Source organism: Rattus norvegicus, chromosome 14 (genome assembly GCF_036323735.1).
Source record: "Rattus norvegicus strain BN/NHsdMcwi chromosome 14, GRCr8, whole genome shotgun sequence".
In the NCBI taxonomy this organism is placed as follows: domain Eukaryota; kingdom Metazoa; phylum Chordata; class Mammalia; order Rodentia; family Muridae; genus Rattus; species Rattus norvegicus.
Window position 1 is genome coordinate 11,336,363 of NC_086032.1, and position 17,574 is coordinate 11,353,936.

At 41.5% G+C, this 17,574-nt stretch overlaps 1 protein-coding gene and 1 non-coding gene across 3 annotated transcripts in view; both read right to left on the reverse strand.

The window, feature by feature from the left end:
- Nucleotides 1-17,574, reverse strand: part of Cfap299 (cilia and flagella associated protein 299) — a 485,668-nt gene that overhangs the window by 245,049 nt on the left and 223,045 nt on the right. The gene's annotated exons all lie outside the window — the stretch shown is intronic.
- On the reverse strand, nucleotides 4,166-4,297 carry LOC120096815 (small nucleolar RNA SNORA17). The gene has a single exon (XR_005493648.1). It is a non-coding gene; the product is annotated as a small nucleolar RNA SNORA17 (small nucleolar RNA).

A 17,574-nucleotide genomic window follows, 5' to 3' on the forward strand; every position in this document is an offset into this window, starting at 1 on the left:
CATTTGACTATTTACGAACAAATATGAAGCTTAATGCTAAATCTTGAGAACAGATTTTTCCCTTCAAATTTTCCATTTGTAACCTCTTTTCTTGCTTTCCTTTGACAAGTAAGTCTCAGGTCAATCAAAAAGTTTCCAAGTCATTTTGTATGAAATGCTTCATTCACTTACAGAAAGAATTTTAATGCCAGACAGGAAATTTTGGGACTAGCCCAGCTATGACATCTAACAAGAGATTAAATTCCATATTAAGGTCAAGGACATGTGAAGGATAAGGCAGCTGATCAACTCTGTCAGCAAATGCTACTTCTCTTCTTCCCTCATTCCTATCTGTACCTCTGAAGGAACGAAATTTCAGAATGTGAGCCCGATTTCTTCCTGTCTGTCTGTCTGAGTTAGGGTTTTATTCTTGTGAAGACACCATGACCATGGCAACTCACATAAAGAAAGCATTTCCTTGGGGTTGGCTCATGGTTTCAGAGGGTTAGGCACTTATCATATGGGGAGCATGGCAGCACCCAGGTAGGCATGATGCTGGAGAAGGAACCGAAAGTTCTACATTTTGATCAGAAGGCAGCAGAATGAGACTGTGTACCACACTGGGCGAAGCCTAAACATAGGAGATATCAAAGCTGTCCCTCCAGTGGAATACTTCCCCCAACAAAGCCACAGTCACCCCGACAAAGCCATGCCCCTATAGTGCTGCTCCCGATAATCAAGCATCCAAATACGTGAGTCTGCGGGGACCATATCTATTCAAACACCACACTACCTGTCTGTCTTGTCTGTCTGTCTGTGTATCCATCCATCCATCCATCCATCCATCCATCCATCCATCCATCATGTATCTACAGTAAGAACTGACCAATGCCAAGACTTTCCAGGATGCATGTGCATATACTCTACCACTGCACTATATTCTCAGCTCTTTTTATTCTTATTTTGAAACAGAGTTCTGCTAAGTCACCTACTTGCCTTTCAACTTCTGGTCTTACTCTCTCTGACTCCTACGTAGCTGAAATTAGAGGCATTTGCTATTATGCCTTTATTTCTTGAACCTTTTGAGAAATGTTAGTATCATGGTTATATGACTACCGTCCTCGAAAGACTTGCCATTTTGAGAATAGCATGGGGTTTGTAGTTAATTGGACGAAGAGTGCTGATAAGATTTACTTCTCGTGGTTTAGCTACTAGTGAGTATATGTGACAATCCTTCTAGGCAATGTCATTTTTATTACTATTGAATGTGTAATTTCAAAATTATCAATGGGCCATAAGTAGTATGGTGTCCTAAAGGAATGAAATTCAATGAGATCAAGACTTCTACAATTCTGTATGTCGCAGATGAGTGCTTGCCACTATATTCAACGCTAACACGTGTCACCCACACTCGTTTCTATCAAGCTCCAGTTGCATTATCCAGAAAAAATGGAGACGAATATAGGAAGATAACTAGACGTTAGAAAACAAGAAGATAATCTGTTGACTATGTATTTGTTTCACTCATTAATCTCGCGTACAAGAATAAGTTAGAGAAAATGAGGAGACGGCAGCACTTCAGAGTTCATAGAAACGTGCAAGCAGTTCTAGCAGGGGCTGTGCCATCGCTAGATCATGACCACTGCGGAGGCCAGACAGTGGAGGCCAGACTGCAGAGGCCAGACTGCAGAGGCCAGGCTGCAGAGGCCAGACTGCAGAGGCCAGGCTGCAGAGGCCAGACTGCAGAGGCCAGACTGCAGAGGCCAGGCTGCAGAGGCCAGACTGCAGAGGCCAGGCTGCAGAGGCCAGACTGCAGAGGCCAGACTGCGGAGGCCAGGCTGCGGAGGCCAGACTGCGGAGGCCAGACTGCAGAGGCCAGGCTGCAGAGGCCAGACTGCGGAGGCCAGACTGCAGAGGCCAGACTGCAGAGGCCAGGCTGCAGAGGCCAGGCTGCAGAGGCCAGGCTGCAGAGGCCAGGCTGCGGAGGCCAGACTGCGGAGGCCAGACTACAGAGGCCAGACTGCGGAGGCCAGACTGCAGAGGCCAGACTGCGGAGGCCAGACTGCGGAGGCCAGACTGCAGAGGCCAGACTGCAGAGGCCAGACTGCAGAGGCCAGGCTGCAGAGGCCAGACTGCAGGCACCTTTGTTTTGTGGAATTCACAATGGAGTTTTATAAAATGGCACATTTTCACACAATTTAAGTTTTTAACTATTTTCTTCATTAATAATTTCAGTTAACAATAAAGGAGCCAAAGTAAGAGACTGCAATTAGCTTCATACTCTAGAACAGCTGTTTACATCAGGAAGAAAAAGAGAAAAGTTACAGATTCTAGATCCTTAACTCACAGGGAGATTTCATTCTGCAGCCCTCAGAGGACCACTTCACTGAGGACCACTTCACTGACAGAGTCCGTGGAAACTGTCTTCAGCTTGATTCTACTTCCATTAAATTCAGTATAACCAAGAACTAAAGGACCTCAGGCATTACACACTAAAAATAAAATCTATAAGCAACACTAATGGTAATTTTATACTTTATAATTTTAAGTCACAGAACTTTATGGATTACAGATAAATTAGACCACATCATGAGGCTAGACCAGGATATACTGCATATATTAACAAAAGTACAATTTGGATTAGACATTGTATCATATACTTAATTCCTTTTATTGGATTCCTCTGGGAGGTAGAATGAAAATGATTTATAATGACCTAAGTGAACTGCATACTATCATGTTTATTTCACTAGGTCCAAATTGTTTATTTCACATTAGACAAAGGGTCACATGTTTTACATTTCAGCAAATTCTACTTAGTCTGGCAAACACTAAGTGAGCCCTTTGTCAATCAAAATATAATGAAACAATTAAAGAGTACTGTAAGTTCATGATGCTATCTTCCAAAACCACAATCCAATCTCTAAATGCAATGTGAGTGCATTTCTGAGTATTTCCATGATCCAATCATTGCAAATCATAAAAAGCGTGGTTTGTCACATGCATCTTCAACCTCAAGATCAACACCCCAGACAAGATTCCTTTACTCTAGCTGAAGCTTAGGTAGACTTTTTGAACATTAACAAAATTAATAAGCATTTATGAAGTAGATCATGCACTCTTTTAATTGTGTCTTCAAGCCATATATGGTGACACAGTAGTGTCTTAAATTTACCCATAGTGGAACTGACAAGTAAAAGGGTTAACCCAAGCAAGAAGTTGGCAACAGCACTCACTGGATCATCACCAGGGAGAGGTGACACCCCACGCCACCCCCTTGTCACATATGGCAGGCAGCAGGAGAGCAGGTCCCAGGATCATCAGAGTAGTAGAGCTGACCCTGTCCCTCACTTGCTGCAGCACTTAGGAGAGCAGTCCCTGTGACTGGCCTAGGTAGCACAGTAAAGCTGGCTTTAGATGCAGGGGTTGACTGTGAACCAATCCTGAGGATGTGAGCATGGGAGAGCCAGCCCTGTCTCTTGTCTGCTGGGTGATGGTGCAGATGAGAGTTATACCATGTTTCCTTCCCTCGTCCTTCATCATCTATGATGTTGGCAGGAGAGCTGACCCTGGGGTCATGAATCGGAGAACTGACCATGTCCCTCACTGGCTGCAACACTTGGAAGGGCAGGCCCTGCAGCTCAGCTAGGCAGCAGGGTAGAGACGGTGCTGGTGTCGGGGGTTGCTTGTGAGACACCTGTGGATCAGAGAGCAGGAGGGCCAGTGAACTGACCAGCTCAGATAGCACTCATGCCCAGATTGAGGACAACCCCAACATCTACCCTATCTATGAACTGCTGTAGTGAATGGAGGAGCTGGTCCTACAGATCCATAATTGTAGGATCTCCATGACCCAGACGTGGCCCCCAGTGGCAGCACTGGCCAGACCCTCCGTAATCTCACTATCCTCCAGTCTCCGGTTCTGCCTCTCTTCCTTGTGCCCACATCCTTCTGTTTCTCTTTCTCTTCCATTTCTCCACCATTTACTTGCTTTCCGTAGGCCCTGGGCTCTCTGAGTATCTGGGGTCATCTCAGCAGTGGTCTTAGGAGTGCTATGCCCTGCTGGTGCACCTGGGAAGGGGTCATCTCATCACGGTCTGCCACTCCATCCCCCGGAGGCCCATGTCCCAATGGTTGTGGTCTCAGGCTTGCTATCCAGGCCCCTTGGCGCTTGCAATCTTCAGGGAACGATGGGACACTAATTATTCAAATGTTTATAGGTCAGAACATTGAGCTTAGATGTAGCCTCTCTCCTCTTCGCCACCTACTGATGCACATGTGACAGAGCAGCCATACCTGTAATGCCTCTATAGGTACCCTGTAGTCTTAATTATATGCAAAACCAAACAAAAACAAGAAACTGTCACCTGCTGTAATAGCATCTTGTCAATATAAAATTTTAGCTGCCATAATTATATTTTCTTTGGGGAAAAAAACGTTCTCAAGAATGGGAATTTATAGCAAGCCATAAAGGTTGTTAACATTGTTATGACAATGTTTAGTTTTAACTTTCAAGGCAGCCATCCAGATATTTTGAGGATCAGAATGGAGAGGCTGCATGATGAGAGGACCGGACAGGCCACTGGTGCCTGGACAGCCTCAGTTGAAGTTGAAGCCCCAGGACTGAGGGGGTCAAGGAGAGAAGGTGAGGTTTGGTACCATGTGACAGGTTCCGAGACCCTGAAGAGATCCCAGAAGAGGCAGTTGGGGAAGGTGTAGCCCAGTAGCAGGGCAGACCCCAGTATCTTGGAGATGCCAATACCATGGGATGCCTACGAAGGACAGTAGCCTAGGGGCCAAAATGTGCGTGCTGCAGAGAGCAGCGTTAGAGAACTGGCTGAAGTCCTTTGGAACTCAGAGGACTGTGAGTGGGACCCAGACATCGAGCACTGAAGTTTTTATGCAGTTAAGGTTGGCTTGGCTTGGCTTTGATTTTAACTATGTCCTGATTCCACCCCTATTGAAATAAGAAAATATGCAACATATTTTTTATTGGACTCTGAAGTTTTAGAGAGGCTTTGCATAGTTTAGAGAAACTTGGGATGTTTTAAAGAGACCAAAACTTTTAAAGCGCTTGTATTTTCAAGAACTGGGAATTTTTAAGTTGGGAATACTTTATATTGTTATATTAGTATTAATATGAGATCGGGGGTAACCAAAAGAGAAAAGGGTAGTAGATTAATGGTAATTTATTTGTTTGTTACTGTGACAAGGAATCAAGTCTGCTGCCTATTTTTTATGGCAACTTGACATAAGCTAAAGTCACTTCCAAAGAGAAAACCTCAGCTGATAACATGGTCCTTCAAGACAGGACCAAGGTCAAGCAGGAAGCACCTTTTATTGGTTAATAATTGATGTCAGCAGAGCCAGCTCACTGTGGGTAGTGTCGCCCTTGGGCTGGTGGTCCTGGGTGCTATAAGCAAGCAGGCTGAGCAAGCCATGGGAGGGAACGGAAAAGCAGCCCTTCTTCAAGGCCTCTGCATCAGCTCCTGCCTCAGTGTCCCTGCCCTGCTTCAGTTCCTGACTTGACTTCTCTCAGTGAAAGGCTGTTATCTGGAAGTGTAAAATGAAATTTTTAACAAAAATATTTATCAATTTTAAGAAGAAAAAAGATAAAGAAGGAATTAATGGTTGTTTAATTGGTTTTCAATATCATTTTAGGTCATCACTGTGATGTTAAGACACTTATGTGATATTGTGTATTCTTTATTTTGTGTCTTTTAAAACAATATAGATTATGTTTAATAATGTCACATTATTTCACGCCTTCTTTAAAAGGGGAACAAGAATACCCTTGGCAGGGAATAGGGAGGCAAAGTTTACAACAGAGACTGAAGGAACACCCATTCAGAGCCTGCCCCACATGTGGCCCATACATATACAGCCACCCAATTAGACAAGATGGATGAAGCAAAGAAGTGCAGGCCGACAGGAGCCGGATGTAGATCGCTCCTGAGAGACACAGCCAGAATACAGCAAATACAGAGGCGAATGCCAGCAGCAAACCACTGAACTGAGAACGGGACTCCCGTTGAAGGAATCAGAGAAAGAACTGGAAGAGCTTGAAGGGGCTCGAGACCCCAAAAGTACAACAATGCCAAGCAACCAGAGCTTCCAGGGACTAAGCCACTACCTAAAGACTATACATGGACTGACCCTGGACTCTGTCCCCATAGGTAGCAATGAATATCCTAGTAAGAGCACCAGTGGAAGGGGAAGCCCTGGGTCCTGCCAAGACTGAACCCCCAGTGAATGTGATTGTTGCGGGGAGGGTGGCAATGGGGGGAGGATGGGGAGGGGAACAGCCATATAGAAGGGGAGGTGGGGGGGTGTTAGGGGGATGTTGGCCCGGAAACCGGGAAAGGGAATAACAATTGAAATGTAAATAAGAAATACTCAAGTTAATAAAGATAACAAAAAAATGTTGCATTATTCATTTAACAAAATGCGTTCTGAACTATTTAATTCACAAATGAAATAAACTGATTTTGAAACCCCCATTGCCGCTGTTCTTTCAATACCCTATAAACATGTACTTATCTAAGCACGGATTTTCTTAGTACTGTTGTATGTAAATGTTGAACACACTCACAGAAACTTGAAAACTAGTGCTAAAGATTATTTTCACATATGAGAAGGAATGATGTCCTTATATATACCTGTGTGTGGTTATTATGTAACATGTACATACCAATGTTGTCCTCCTGGGCCTGTGTGTGTGGTTACTATGTAATTCACACACCAATTTTTGATGTTGATTTCTTTCAGGTTAGACTCACACTGTTTTTTAATTTTTTTTCTTACTAATTGCAAGTCTTTCCCAAGGGTCTTTAATTTCAAGAGTGTCCAGTTACTTGCTGACAGTGTGCAAAGTTTCATGAACAGCAGGTAGCAATTGCCTAGCATACAGAGCTTTTGAGAACAATAGTTTTATTTAATGAATGAATCATTTGGAAGGAGAAATGAATGAGTTTTACTGATAAAGATTACATAGAGTTGTCTAGAGAAAATACTTTTTAAACAATATGAATATTAGAGAATCACAAAATATTTATATTATAATGAAAAGTGTTACCCTATATGTTTGGGCTGTTAGGATAAAATATCACAAATTTGGTGACTTGAAAACCAAAAGTATATATTCTTAAAGGCTGTAACCTTGTAATGCAGAACCAGACTGTGAGCAGGCTCAGGTCTAGCAAGGGATTTTCATCCACGAGGCAATATTCATACTTCAACACTACAGGAAAAAATTAAATTCATCATGAATAAAAGACATACTCTTGAATTCTGCAACTACTACGATTATAATAGAAGAATAAAGGCGAAGATACTTGCTTGATAGTAAACGATTACAGAAGAAGAATGAAGTTAGTCAGGAACCACACAATATGCATTTCCCTTTTACACTATTTAGTTCCGTGAGTATCAATGTTTTATTTAGTGTTATTTTTCTTTTTAGATTAACTTTGCAATCTGGCAGTTCCAGACACTAAATATCTCTCGTCGTCCTGTCTTTTCTCCCTTCAAATCTTATCTCCTCCCTCCCATCACCACCAGTCCCTTCCCCAGAGTCATGACTCTAGATGGTATGGGATACCCTGTGCTAATGTCCTAGGTGCCCCTTTCTTTAGAGGTAACAACGGCGCACCACACTGCCTGTGGCTGGGTGGGGATAAAGAGTGTGACATAAATCTGTCCTTCCTATACCTTCCTCCCAGTGCGTGCTACTAAGTGTTGTGACACTAGCAGTTTTTCCTTCAGCCTTTCTGCAGATACTCGCATGCACCTGGTACTTCTGAGAGGAGACAGACAGACAGAAGAGTCTATCCTAACATCTGGTCTAACCTATTCTCTCCTCAACGCTATCCATGCTGGATTATTTTTTCTTTTCGGCCTGCCCGTTTTACTTCATGATTTTTTTAAATGTTATTCAGAAAAACTATTCTTTCCCATAAGATTGATTTCATTTTGTTTGTTTGGGTTTTGCTGTTTGTTTGTTTTTGAACAGAGTCTTGCTATCTCTGTAGCCCAGGCTACCCTTCATTTTTTCTAACTTTGCTCCCTAGTGCTGGAGTAACGGGCATGCACGGACATACAAGGCTCGGTAAAGTTAGTTTGACACTGAGGTCTTCTCCTTAAGATTTGAGGTTTGCTCACATGCTTTACAACATAAATTACAAGCCTATTTCCATGAAAGGAGACTTTCCTCCATCTCTCAGCTATCATGGGGCCTTGTAACTCTTCAGAATTTTGGTTATACTTCACGTGATAAATAAATTTATAATCAAACGATTAAAATATTCCCTTCCTCATTATGTTACATAGCCCTGACAACAAATTGCATCACTAAATCACTGGACAACATAACCAAGTTTCTATGGCTACACAAGGACATCTTGGTCTTCTCATCTCCTCCGTACCACAGTATTCTATGAGGTAATAGTCTCAGACCACAGTCAGACTGTAAATCTGCAATCCTTGCATGTGATGAACTACATTGGTTAAGAATAATTTCAGCTCTTAGACCTCACATATTAATAAGATGACTGACTATTTCCAAGTGTCCCATTCAACATTTTTAGGCCATGTCACTGCAGCCAGATTGTAGTTTTAGATATTTGCAGTTTATTGAATTGTTTTCAAGTCCGACATCTCTAACACTTTTAGCCTTTGCTTCTAGTGTTGGGAGCAGAAGTTATCATTTATACGTGAATCCACCATGCTATCCCAACCAAAACCATCGGTCCATATTGGTAAGAAAATTTATAAAGGCTAAGGAAATTAGTATACTTTAAAACAAATAATTTTGAAAAAGATGTCAGTATATATTTTTTAATCCAATAAAGGACATTTTGTCATAGCTAAATCAGACATAATGCTAATCAATGTCATCTGGCCTGACTAGCCAGAAAATGGATATTGATTACATTAGGCAATAAATAGAAAACAAGACAAACATGAAAACAACAATATGCATGTTAATCTGAAGGAGGAAAAAGTCCTCAGTAGAGTGGAGAGTACATCATACAGACTGCCATATTCCTCCTCAGTGAGCGCCGCGTGCCCAGATCCTCTATTATTCACGTTATCACATTGTTCCAGTTGTTCCTCCACCCTCTTCTGCTACAAGAAATATCACTTAAAAGTGATAATCATGGAAGACCTTTGTAATAAACAGTCCTGTAGATTGTGTTTATAATGATGCTCATGTCTTGGCATTGAGAGCACTGTGATTTCGGCCTAATCTCACCTTGATTTCCTGGAGTTTACCTGCCTTCTCTGTCCACCATCAAACCTGAAAAGCACAGCACTTGATGACTAGAGGCCTTTCATTCTGCTTGATCCTCCAGCCAAAATATTTTGGACTTTTTCTCTTTAGCGCTCCCTACTTCCTCAGTGGTATGAAAATGCCTAACTTTTTAAATATTCAAGTTAAATATCTTCCTCTCTGGATGGCCTCGTACTTGGTTCATGGAAAGGTTGAAGAATTTAACGTGCTGCATTATTTTTGTTGTTTTTAATTAATTATAAACAGTTTTATATAAACAATTAAACCTTTCTGAAAAGCATCTGGTCTTACTCATCCCAGAATTTTCAATGTGTGGAACAGTGTTTAGCTTGCATCAGATGTTCAATCCATGTTTATGATGCTCCATCATTAGATTTAATAAAATAATGTTCTTCTAACCTCTGACTAGAATATTTATGTTAAAACAAGAGATGAGTTTTTTTTGTCTAGAAAAAAGGAATGGGATGGAATATTTAAAAATTACCCCAAAGAGCCTTAACAATAAGATACTTATTTTAAATATGACTGGATTAAGGCCGTGGTTTTATCGACTGATAAATAAATATTTTATGTGGTGAACAGAAGGGATTTTGAAAAGAATCTTATATTTAATTCTTCTTTTAAAAATATAATTACTCATTTGAATGTGTCTAATAGCACAAGCCTACACATTGGGAAAAGGTAAGAAGTTATCTTCAAGTGGGAAAATGAATGTGGCCTTTCATTTGCATTGAACATCTATTTTCAAAGTTTCTGTTTTTTTCATGGAATACCAATTATTTGAGACAATACTTAAAGGAGAGAAAGACTCTACTGGAAATTCTCCACTAAGGAGAGTTACTAGAAGAGCCAGTTCTGTAGAGGGCCTGTGAAAGTGTGTGAAAGGTCACCGTGGTGATTAAGAGATTAATGAGAGAATTATTGATAAAGGCAGAGCCTAGAATATGCAATCACAGAAATAGAAGCTTCAAATACTCAGGGTCTGCTAGGCGCTCCACACACTGTTTGTTTGTTTGTTTGTTTGTTTGTTTGTTTTTAACAAACAAGCCCTAGAAGTAGAATAAAAAATAGACTAGGTTTACAGATGTTTAATTGATGCCAATCTTATGGCTATACAGCCTGCTGGATAAAACTAGAATTTGAAACCAAATGTACTTCATTCAAGAGTTGGCGCTCTACATGCCTTCATGAGGCAACAGATTTAAAGAGGAAAAAGGACCTGGAGATGTTGTCAGTCACTGTACATTTCTTTACTTTGATCGCACAGCGTTAACTAAAGCGATAAGTATGTTGGCGGGAATAAAGATACTGAACTGCATTAACCAGCATGGTGTCACACGTCAAACCACTATGCTAAAATAATCATAACATTGTTTAAAGTTACATAACCACTGGGCAAACAGAAAACCCAATATAAAAATTTACTAGATTCGATTCAAGGCAGTTTCTGTGAAGGCACATCTGTGAACATCTGTGACGTCACTGCCATGTCCGGTTATGGAGCCTTCAGAGAATCTTCATCAACTACGTCAGAAAGCAGAACACCTCTCTCAGAATCACGCCACCCTGACACTGCCGTGAGCATCCCGTCTTAGCACATTGCTCCTTTTGTCTTCTCTGGAATCACCCATTGATTAGCTATTCATAAACAACCACACAAACAAGAGCAAACAAGTGTAGCAACACGTTCAATCCTGAAGACCCTGGGTGTGTAAATGTATGGACCAGAGGCCTAGCTACTGTGTTGCACGTCCAAGTGTTGAATCAGAAGTGTGCAGATGGATGAATTGCCTTATGCATCTTTTCCCATAAATGTAATTAATTTAAACGTCAGACATCCCATCTAAGCATAATAACAATGTCAAATTAACTAGAGTGCACGTCACATATCGGAAAATTGTCACTACACACCTTTGCCATTTTATTATCTCAACATTTTGGGGGTATTGTGCCATTCTATGCTTACACAGCAATGTGTTCTTATGGGAGCTGAAAAGTAATAATTGAAATGGGTCATTTTCACGATGGAAGATGAACAACCCAAGAACATGGTGGCCAAGTCTATCTATTATATCTTACTGAAGAAAGAGAAGGCAAACCATCATGCTACAATCCCACATATGTCTAAAGAAACAATGCGTGTGTAAACCTACTCAAGTCAGCAAATCACACAAACTGCCACAGCCAACAACAGGTGTCTGGAGCAGAGCTCTGAGGTGGTCGCTGCTGAATAGATTCTACTCGTGCTAACGAATGTTGGTGAAACACAGCAAGTGACGCTCTTCTTTATTCAATAGTTTGGAGGTACAAGTATGTTACACCAAAGTGTCAGTACCGCACGGCAGGCGTTTCTGTAACCGTCCAGTCCTTCAGTCTGTGCACTAATTCAGGCTGCTTCATTCCTATGGCTTCGAGTCTTCTCATCCCAGAGACGTTTATTGTACATAACGCTTGTCTTTTAAAATAATGGGATGGGCAAGATTCAGTTGATAACTGTTGTATATGTGTTAATGGTGCTATAAAAGCAGTTCTAGGCAAACATAAACTAGATCACGGGAACTGCCTGGCAAAAAAAGACAACAGCCTTTCTCAGCCCTTTCTTTCAGAATCGATTTTCTGTTATGTCCCCAGAAGGACCCACCTGATATATGCAGTTCCATGATTTTAAAAATACCAAATCAATGGTGAGCTATGTAGCTAATCTTGTGTTTTTTACTTTTGTCATGTTATTTTCTAATATTCTTATTTATACATTCCATGAAATTACTTTTCCTATAAAGGTCTGTAGTGGGAACTGCTATATCAAAAACTGCACATAATTGAGTTTGTATAAAAACTGATAACTATCCAAACCATGATGTGAGGGTTTGCTTGCCACGACAGCATCATTGCCAGTACTGTTAGCTTATTAAACAAGTATTGTTCAGCACGCTCCGGCAACATACTACACCTAATACACATGTATGTAGGCAGACCTTATTTCACATCTCCAAGATGCGTTATTAGTGGTCTGTTATCTTGACATTGCATAGAATCATCCAAAGCACTATTTGTATTTCTTCTTTGACTCATCTGATGAAACTGTGAGCACCTCACACAGTTTGAGTTGGATGAACACATGTGCTCAGGCCTTCCAGGAAAGCATAGCAGAAGCTGGGAGGGGTGGGACCTGGGTATAAGGCCTGCCTATGTGACTTGGGTTCTCAGGAAGGTCACCTTGCTGCAGTCAGTGTGATCGCCTTAGTGGAAAAATAAAACTGTGCTTGAACGCATCAATGGTCCCTTCAGTTCGGGGGTATTTTCTTGTATAATATGTAAGATTCAATGTAGAAAATGTATATAGGTAAACTTTTTGATGATTTTAGTCATTTGTTGTACTAAGTTTTAGTTAGTATTCATAGTCTAATAACTTCTCCTGTCTGTGTGAAGGCTGAGTGAAGGTCCACGGTTCACAAAGAAAAATTGCTTTGGTGTGGTTCTGGCCCACTGTCTAAATATACACAGATAAAACTGTAGTTTGCTTATGAAGACATGTAAGTGAGATATTTATGTAGAAATAAGATATGATGTATTTGTAGAATGAGGTGATCTGCCACTGGGGATATAATCAGTCCTCTAAGAGCAGAAGGAAAATAGCTAAAGGTGACGGTCGGAGAATACTTTGAAAGTTGAGGGTCCAGAAACTCCCTATTATATAATCAAGATTTGTAATGCAGCTTCATTCAATAAAGGTGACTTAATAATGCCTATAGTTCTGGTAGCAGTTGCTTACATGAAAGACATAAAGCACTTCTGAGATATCGTTGCTGGAAGTGATGCTTGCCTCCAGCCTGCTGGGTAACTGCCAGCCTCCTAACCTTGCAGACACACCTATTTAAACGCTATAATATGCTCAGAGCTCTGCTCTTTAAATATGCACTCTAATAATCCAAGATAGTTTTTTATAAATAAACACAAGGATTATGAAAAGTAAATGTATTAGTATTTACATTTCTATCAGTCTACTTTCATATGACTGTGTGTCTAGCCAATGAACACCAGTGTTTGTCAAATACACCCTACACAGCCACTCACTGGCTACGATCTCCTCAACGATAGTCTGAGGAGACAAGGCAGAGCTCACAAAGTCTAGATAACCAAGTCTATCTTGCTAAATGTTAGCATCTTCTGTTCCCAGTATTAAAATGTTAGCTACAGAAAAAGCAAGACAGAATTATTGCAATAAAGAAAAGTTTATCAAGAAAGCATGCCATTAAAGTATGCTGAAAACTTAATACACTTTTCTACTGATAAAAATCTGTAATATAGGGCTGGAGAGATGGCTCAGCGGTTAAGAGCACTGACTGCTCTTCCAGAGGTTCTGAGTTCAATTCCCAGCAACCACATGGTGGCTCACAACCATCTGTAATGGGATCTGATGCCCTCTTCTGGTGAGGACAGTGACAGTGTACTCACATATATAAAATAAATAAATCTTTAAAAAAAATCTGTAATATAATGTGTTATTTAAAATGGTATTTATAATGTGGACATTAATTTGTTTTCTAGCGTACATGTGTGTGTATCTGTATGTGTGCATATTGGTATGTGTTTATGGAGGCCAAAGGTCAGCATCAGGTGTCTTCTATTGCTTTCCACATTACTTGTTTTAACTTGCCCTTATTTATTTTGTGATGTGATGGGGAGGGCAGAGCAGGCCATGGGTCCATGGCTTTCAGAGGGCAACTCGTGAGAGTCAGTTTTGACCTTCAACAGTCTGCTGTATGGATTTGAACTTAGGTCGTAAGACTTAGCCACAAGCGCCTTCACCTGCTGAATCAGCCCAGCAGCACTCCAGCTGATTTTTGAGACCGTGCCTCTCTTGGAGCCTAGAACTCACAGATTGACTAAACTGACCTACTTGTTTCGAAGATTCCCCACTCGAAGTATTGGCATGACAAACATGTGCTTCTCCACCCAGTTTTTCCGTGAAGCAGGGTATGGAAGTCAGGTTATCATGCTTGCGCTGCAGGCACTGTATGGACTGGGCCATGCCCCCAACGTTAGCAGTTAACCTTTGAGTATAAGGATGAGCAAAAGGGAGAGTTGGGGCTATAATTAACCAGGCTGATTTACAATGTTTTGGTACAAATGTATCCAAAGGTGTCTCCCACATGTTGATGTTAAGATCCTATTTTGGGCTTCTGATCAGATACTGTTTCAAAACATTTCAACTTCAAACAGTATTTTACCAGCATGTGTAAGCAACGTTTGCACAACATTTTTAAAAACTTGAACCAACTCTTTGAAACTCAAGACTTGTAAGCACATTCTGGAGGACACGTTACTGGCAATTGTTAGTATTTAATCTTTCGGTAAAAGGGAAGAAAGTGAAAAGGCGGAAGGGAAATGAAGGGGAAATGGGAAGGAAAATGGGGACAAAACATAATGTCACCTAAACTACCTGAGCTTTGCCTCCCCTGCCGTTAGGAGACAGCCAGACTTCCTAAATCATTCACAGCACCGGCTTCTCCAGTGCCCTACTTGGTCAAGGTTTTTTCCCTGTGGCTCCCACCAAATCAGAGCCATCTTCCCTAATTACAGAATCTGCGATGTGCACTGGTCAAGGCCTCCTTTCTACAGCAGTTCTGGACTTCCCAGTCTCTGCTCTGCTGCAGGAGTCGCCTGTCTGTCAGCTCTACTAAACATAGAGAACTGGGGGCGGCTCCTTAGAACTCCCAGGAAGGCCCCTCCCAGACGCAGTCTTTCAGGAGTAACAGTTCCTTTTGTTTTAATCTTTTCTTAAAACTTACACTGTTGGCTGCACCTAATTGTAATCACAATGTCACCATAGCATCAAAAGAGTAAAAGTCAATGTCAACCTTCTGTGGGAGGAAATTTAACACAAAGAGGGGTTATTGATCACATAGAAATTAAGGAGAAGTGGGGAGGGCAGTAAGGGGGGAGGATGGGGAGGGAACACCCATATACAAGGGGAGAGGGAGGGGTTAGGGGGATGTTGGCCTGGAAATGGGTAAAGGGAATAACAATCGAAATGTAAATAAGAAATACCCAAGTTAATAAAGATGGGGAAAAAAAGAAATTAAGGAGAAGTGAAATACAAATTCTCTTTAATATAAACAGTAGGGGTGTAAAAACTACAGCTTTGAATAACAAAGCCCAATTCCATAGTGATTACAAACCAACCATGATCTCCGAGATACACTAAAGAAATTGGCTCAGATGTGCTCCTGCCTGTACCTCTATGCTAAAGGGAGAAGGACGGCCAGGGCAGAGTCCTGGGAGTTACAAATGGAGGAGCGATGCAAGCTTTACCAATGTCTGTCTCTCCAAGCACGCATGGTTTGTCCAAGCACGACCTTTAGCCGAGATGGCTGGAGTGTGAAAAGCAGGCAGCTGCAGAGCACTGCCCTCCTAACACATGAAGGACGATGACGTCTGAGGGAAAGGTGGCTCCTACACTTCAGCAAACCTGAGGCCCAATTCTGTACTTCAGGGTTTAATCTCCAGAGGCAGCCTGCATGACTTCAGTGTGGATGATGAGACTGCATTTCTCCAAGCCCTGCTCTTCTGGTACACAGGCACGTCAGTAGAACATCAAACTCAAACCACATGCATCGGAGGAGCCCGCCAGTCTCCGGTGGATAGTTCTAAACCCATGGAGGATGCCGGTTAGGCTTAGAGGGTCTCAATGAAATAATAGAACAGTGACAAAAGCACACTGACGTGAAGGGGAAGGGACTTGGGGGCCTTTGGGCAACAGAGGGTATGGGGTTGTGAGGGTAGATGCTAGAATTTAATGCATATAAGGTAATGTATAACAACGGTATATGTGCAGGATGTGGGCATAAAACAAACTCACTTAAAGGGATTTGTTTGTTTGTTTGCTTTTTAGGTGGAAATTTTGGTGGCAATGAGGGCATGTGCTTTACCTTCAGACTGGCATTCCGTCCATGAGCTGGCTTTAGAGGAGGAAGGAAGGGTGGGTAGGCTTTGCTCATGATGTGTTAAATGAGATGATAATATATAATATATACATATATATATATAAATGAGATGATAAATATGTGTGTGTGTGTGTGTGTGTGTGTGTGTGTGTGTGTGTGTGTGTGTGATATGATGCAGGCTACATTGGTTTCCGTGTTAAAGGATTCAGGAAAACAAAAAAATAAAATGTGTTTAATAACATTGGGGAAAATGTCCGATGCTTCAGTTATTGGCGTTCTGTATATTTTAAAGCTCTATGGAGTTTTTCTCACAATAAGTCCTTATGTATTGCTATAACATAGCACATTGGGCAGGACTGAACTGGAGTGGGAGACACGTTATCCCTGTTGGTCCTCGCTCCCGAGTTAGCCCTGCCGCTCAGTAACCTGGTGGGAAGGAGCGGTCATCTGAGCCTGGCTTGCCTGCATGGGAAACCAGGGCTGCACTTCAACTGAGGCCGTGTGCGCAGCAGCCAGAGTCCACACTGGTGAGTGGATGTCGGCAGCAGGTCACCATGGCTGCTGCCTCTCTCTTCTGGGCGGTCCTCCTCTGCCTCACATGTCCCTGCCAGTATGCTAGTGCCTGTCTTCTGAAAGTAAATAAAATATCTAGATAAGCAAGCCTGTAAGGAACCATGAGGTGAGTGGGCAAAGATCTGAAGCAAGGCTATACTCTTAAGCATCCAGAGCCTGTTTTTTTTTTTTTTTTTTAAGATTTAATAAAAAAAAAAAGTTGAGAGTGTTAAGTCCAACCTCTATGTAGGCAGAAGCAGTATTAGAACATTTTTAATAAAAACACAGACATTTATTTAACATAAAGACAATTAGAAAATAGAATAGAGGCTCTCTTGCTCCCTTGCTCCTCCTCCTCCTCTCCCCCATTCCCCTCCCCCTTCTCTCTTTCTCTCTCCCTTTCTTTCAACTCCCCTCCCCATGCTGTGAATAAATTTTATTCTATATTTTAAAAAGAATGAAGAAAATTCATTTCACAAGCTGATTGTAGATTTTGTAAAACAATATTAATAATAGTAGTCCGTGAATTCAACTGCAATAAAGACAGTAGGTTTTTTCTGTTTCCTCACCAAACTATAATCATAGGGCACAGAATGATTTCTGAGTTACAATGTTTTTAATTCTCTAACAAATGCATTGCAGATTTGTAATTTATTCTTCAGAGGTGAATTCTTCAGTAACAAAGTGAGCTAGCCTATCTGGCTAAGATTTAGGCTCTGCCTTTCAGTTAACTGGGAGGATGGGACGGGAAATGTATGAAGAGGCCAACGGGATGCCGCATCATAAGAGCGCTTGATACACTGC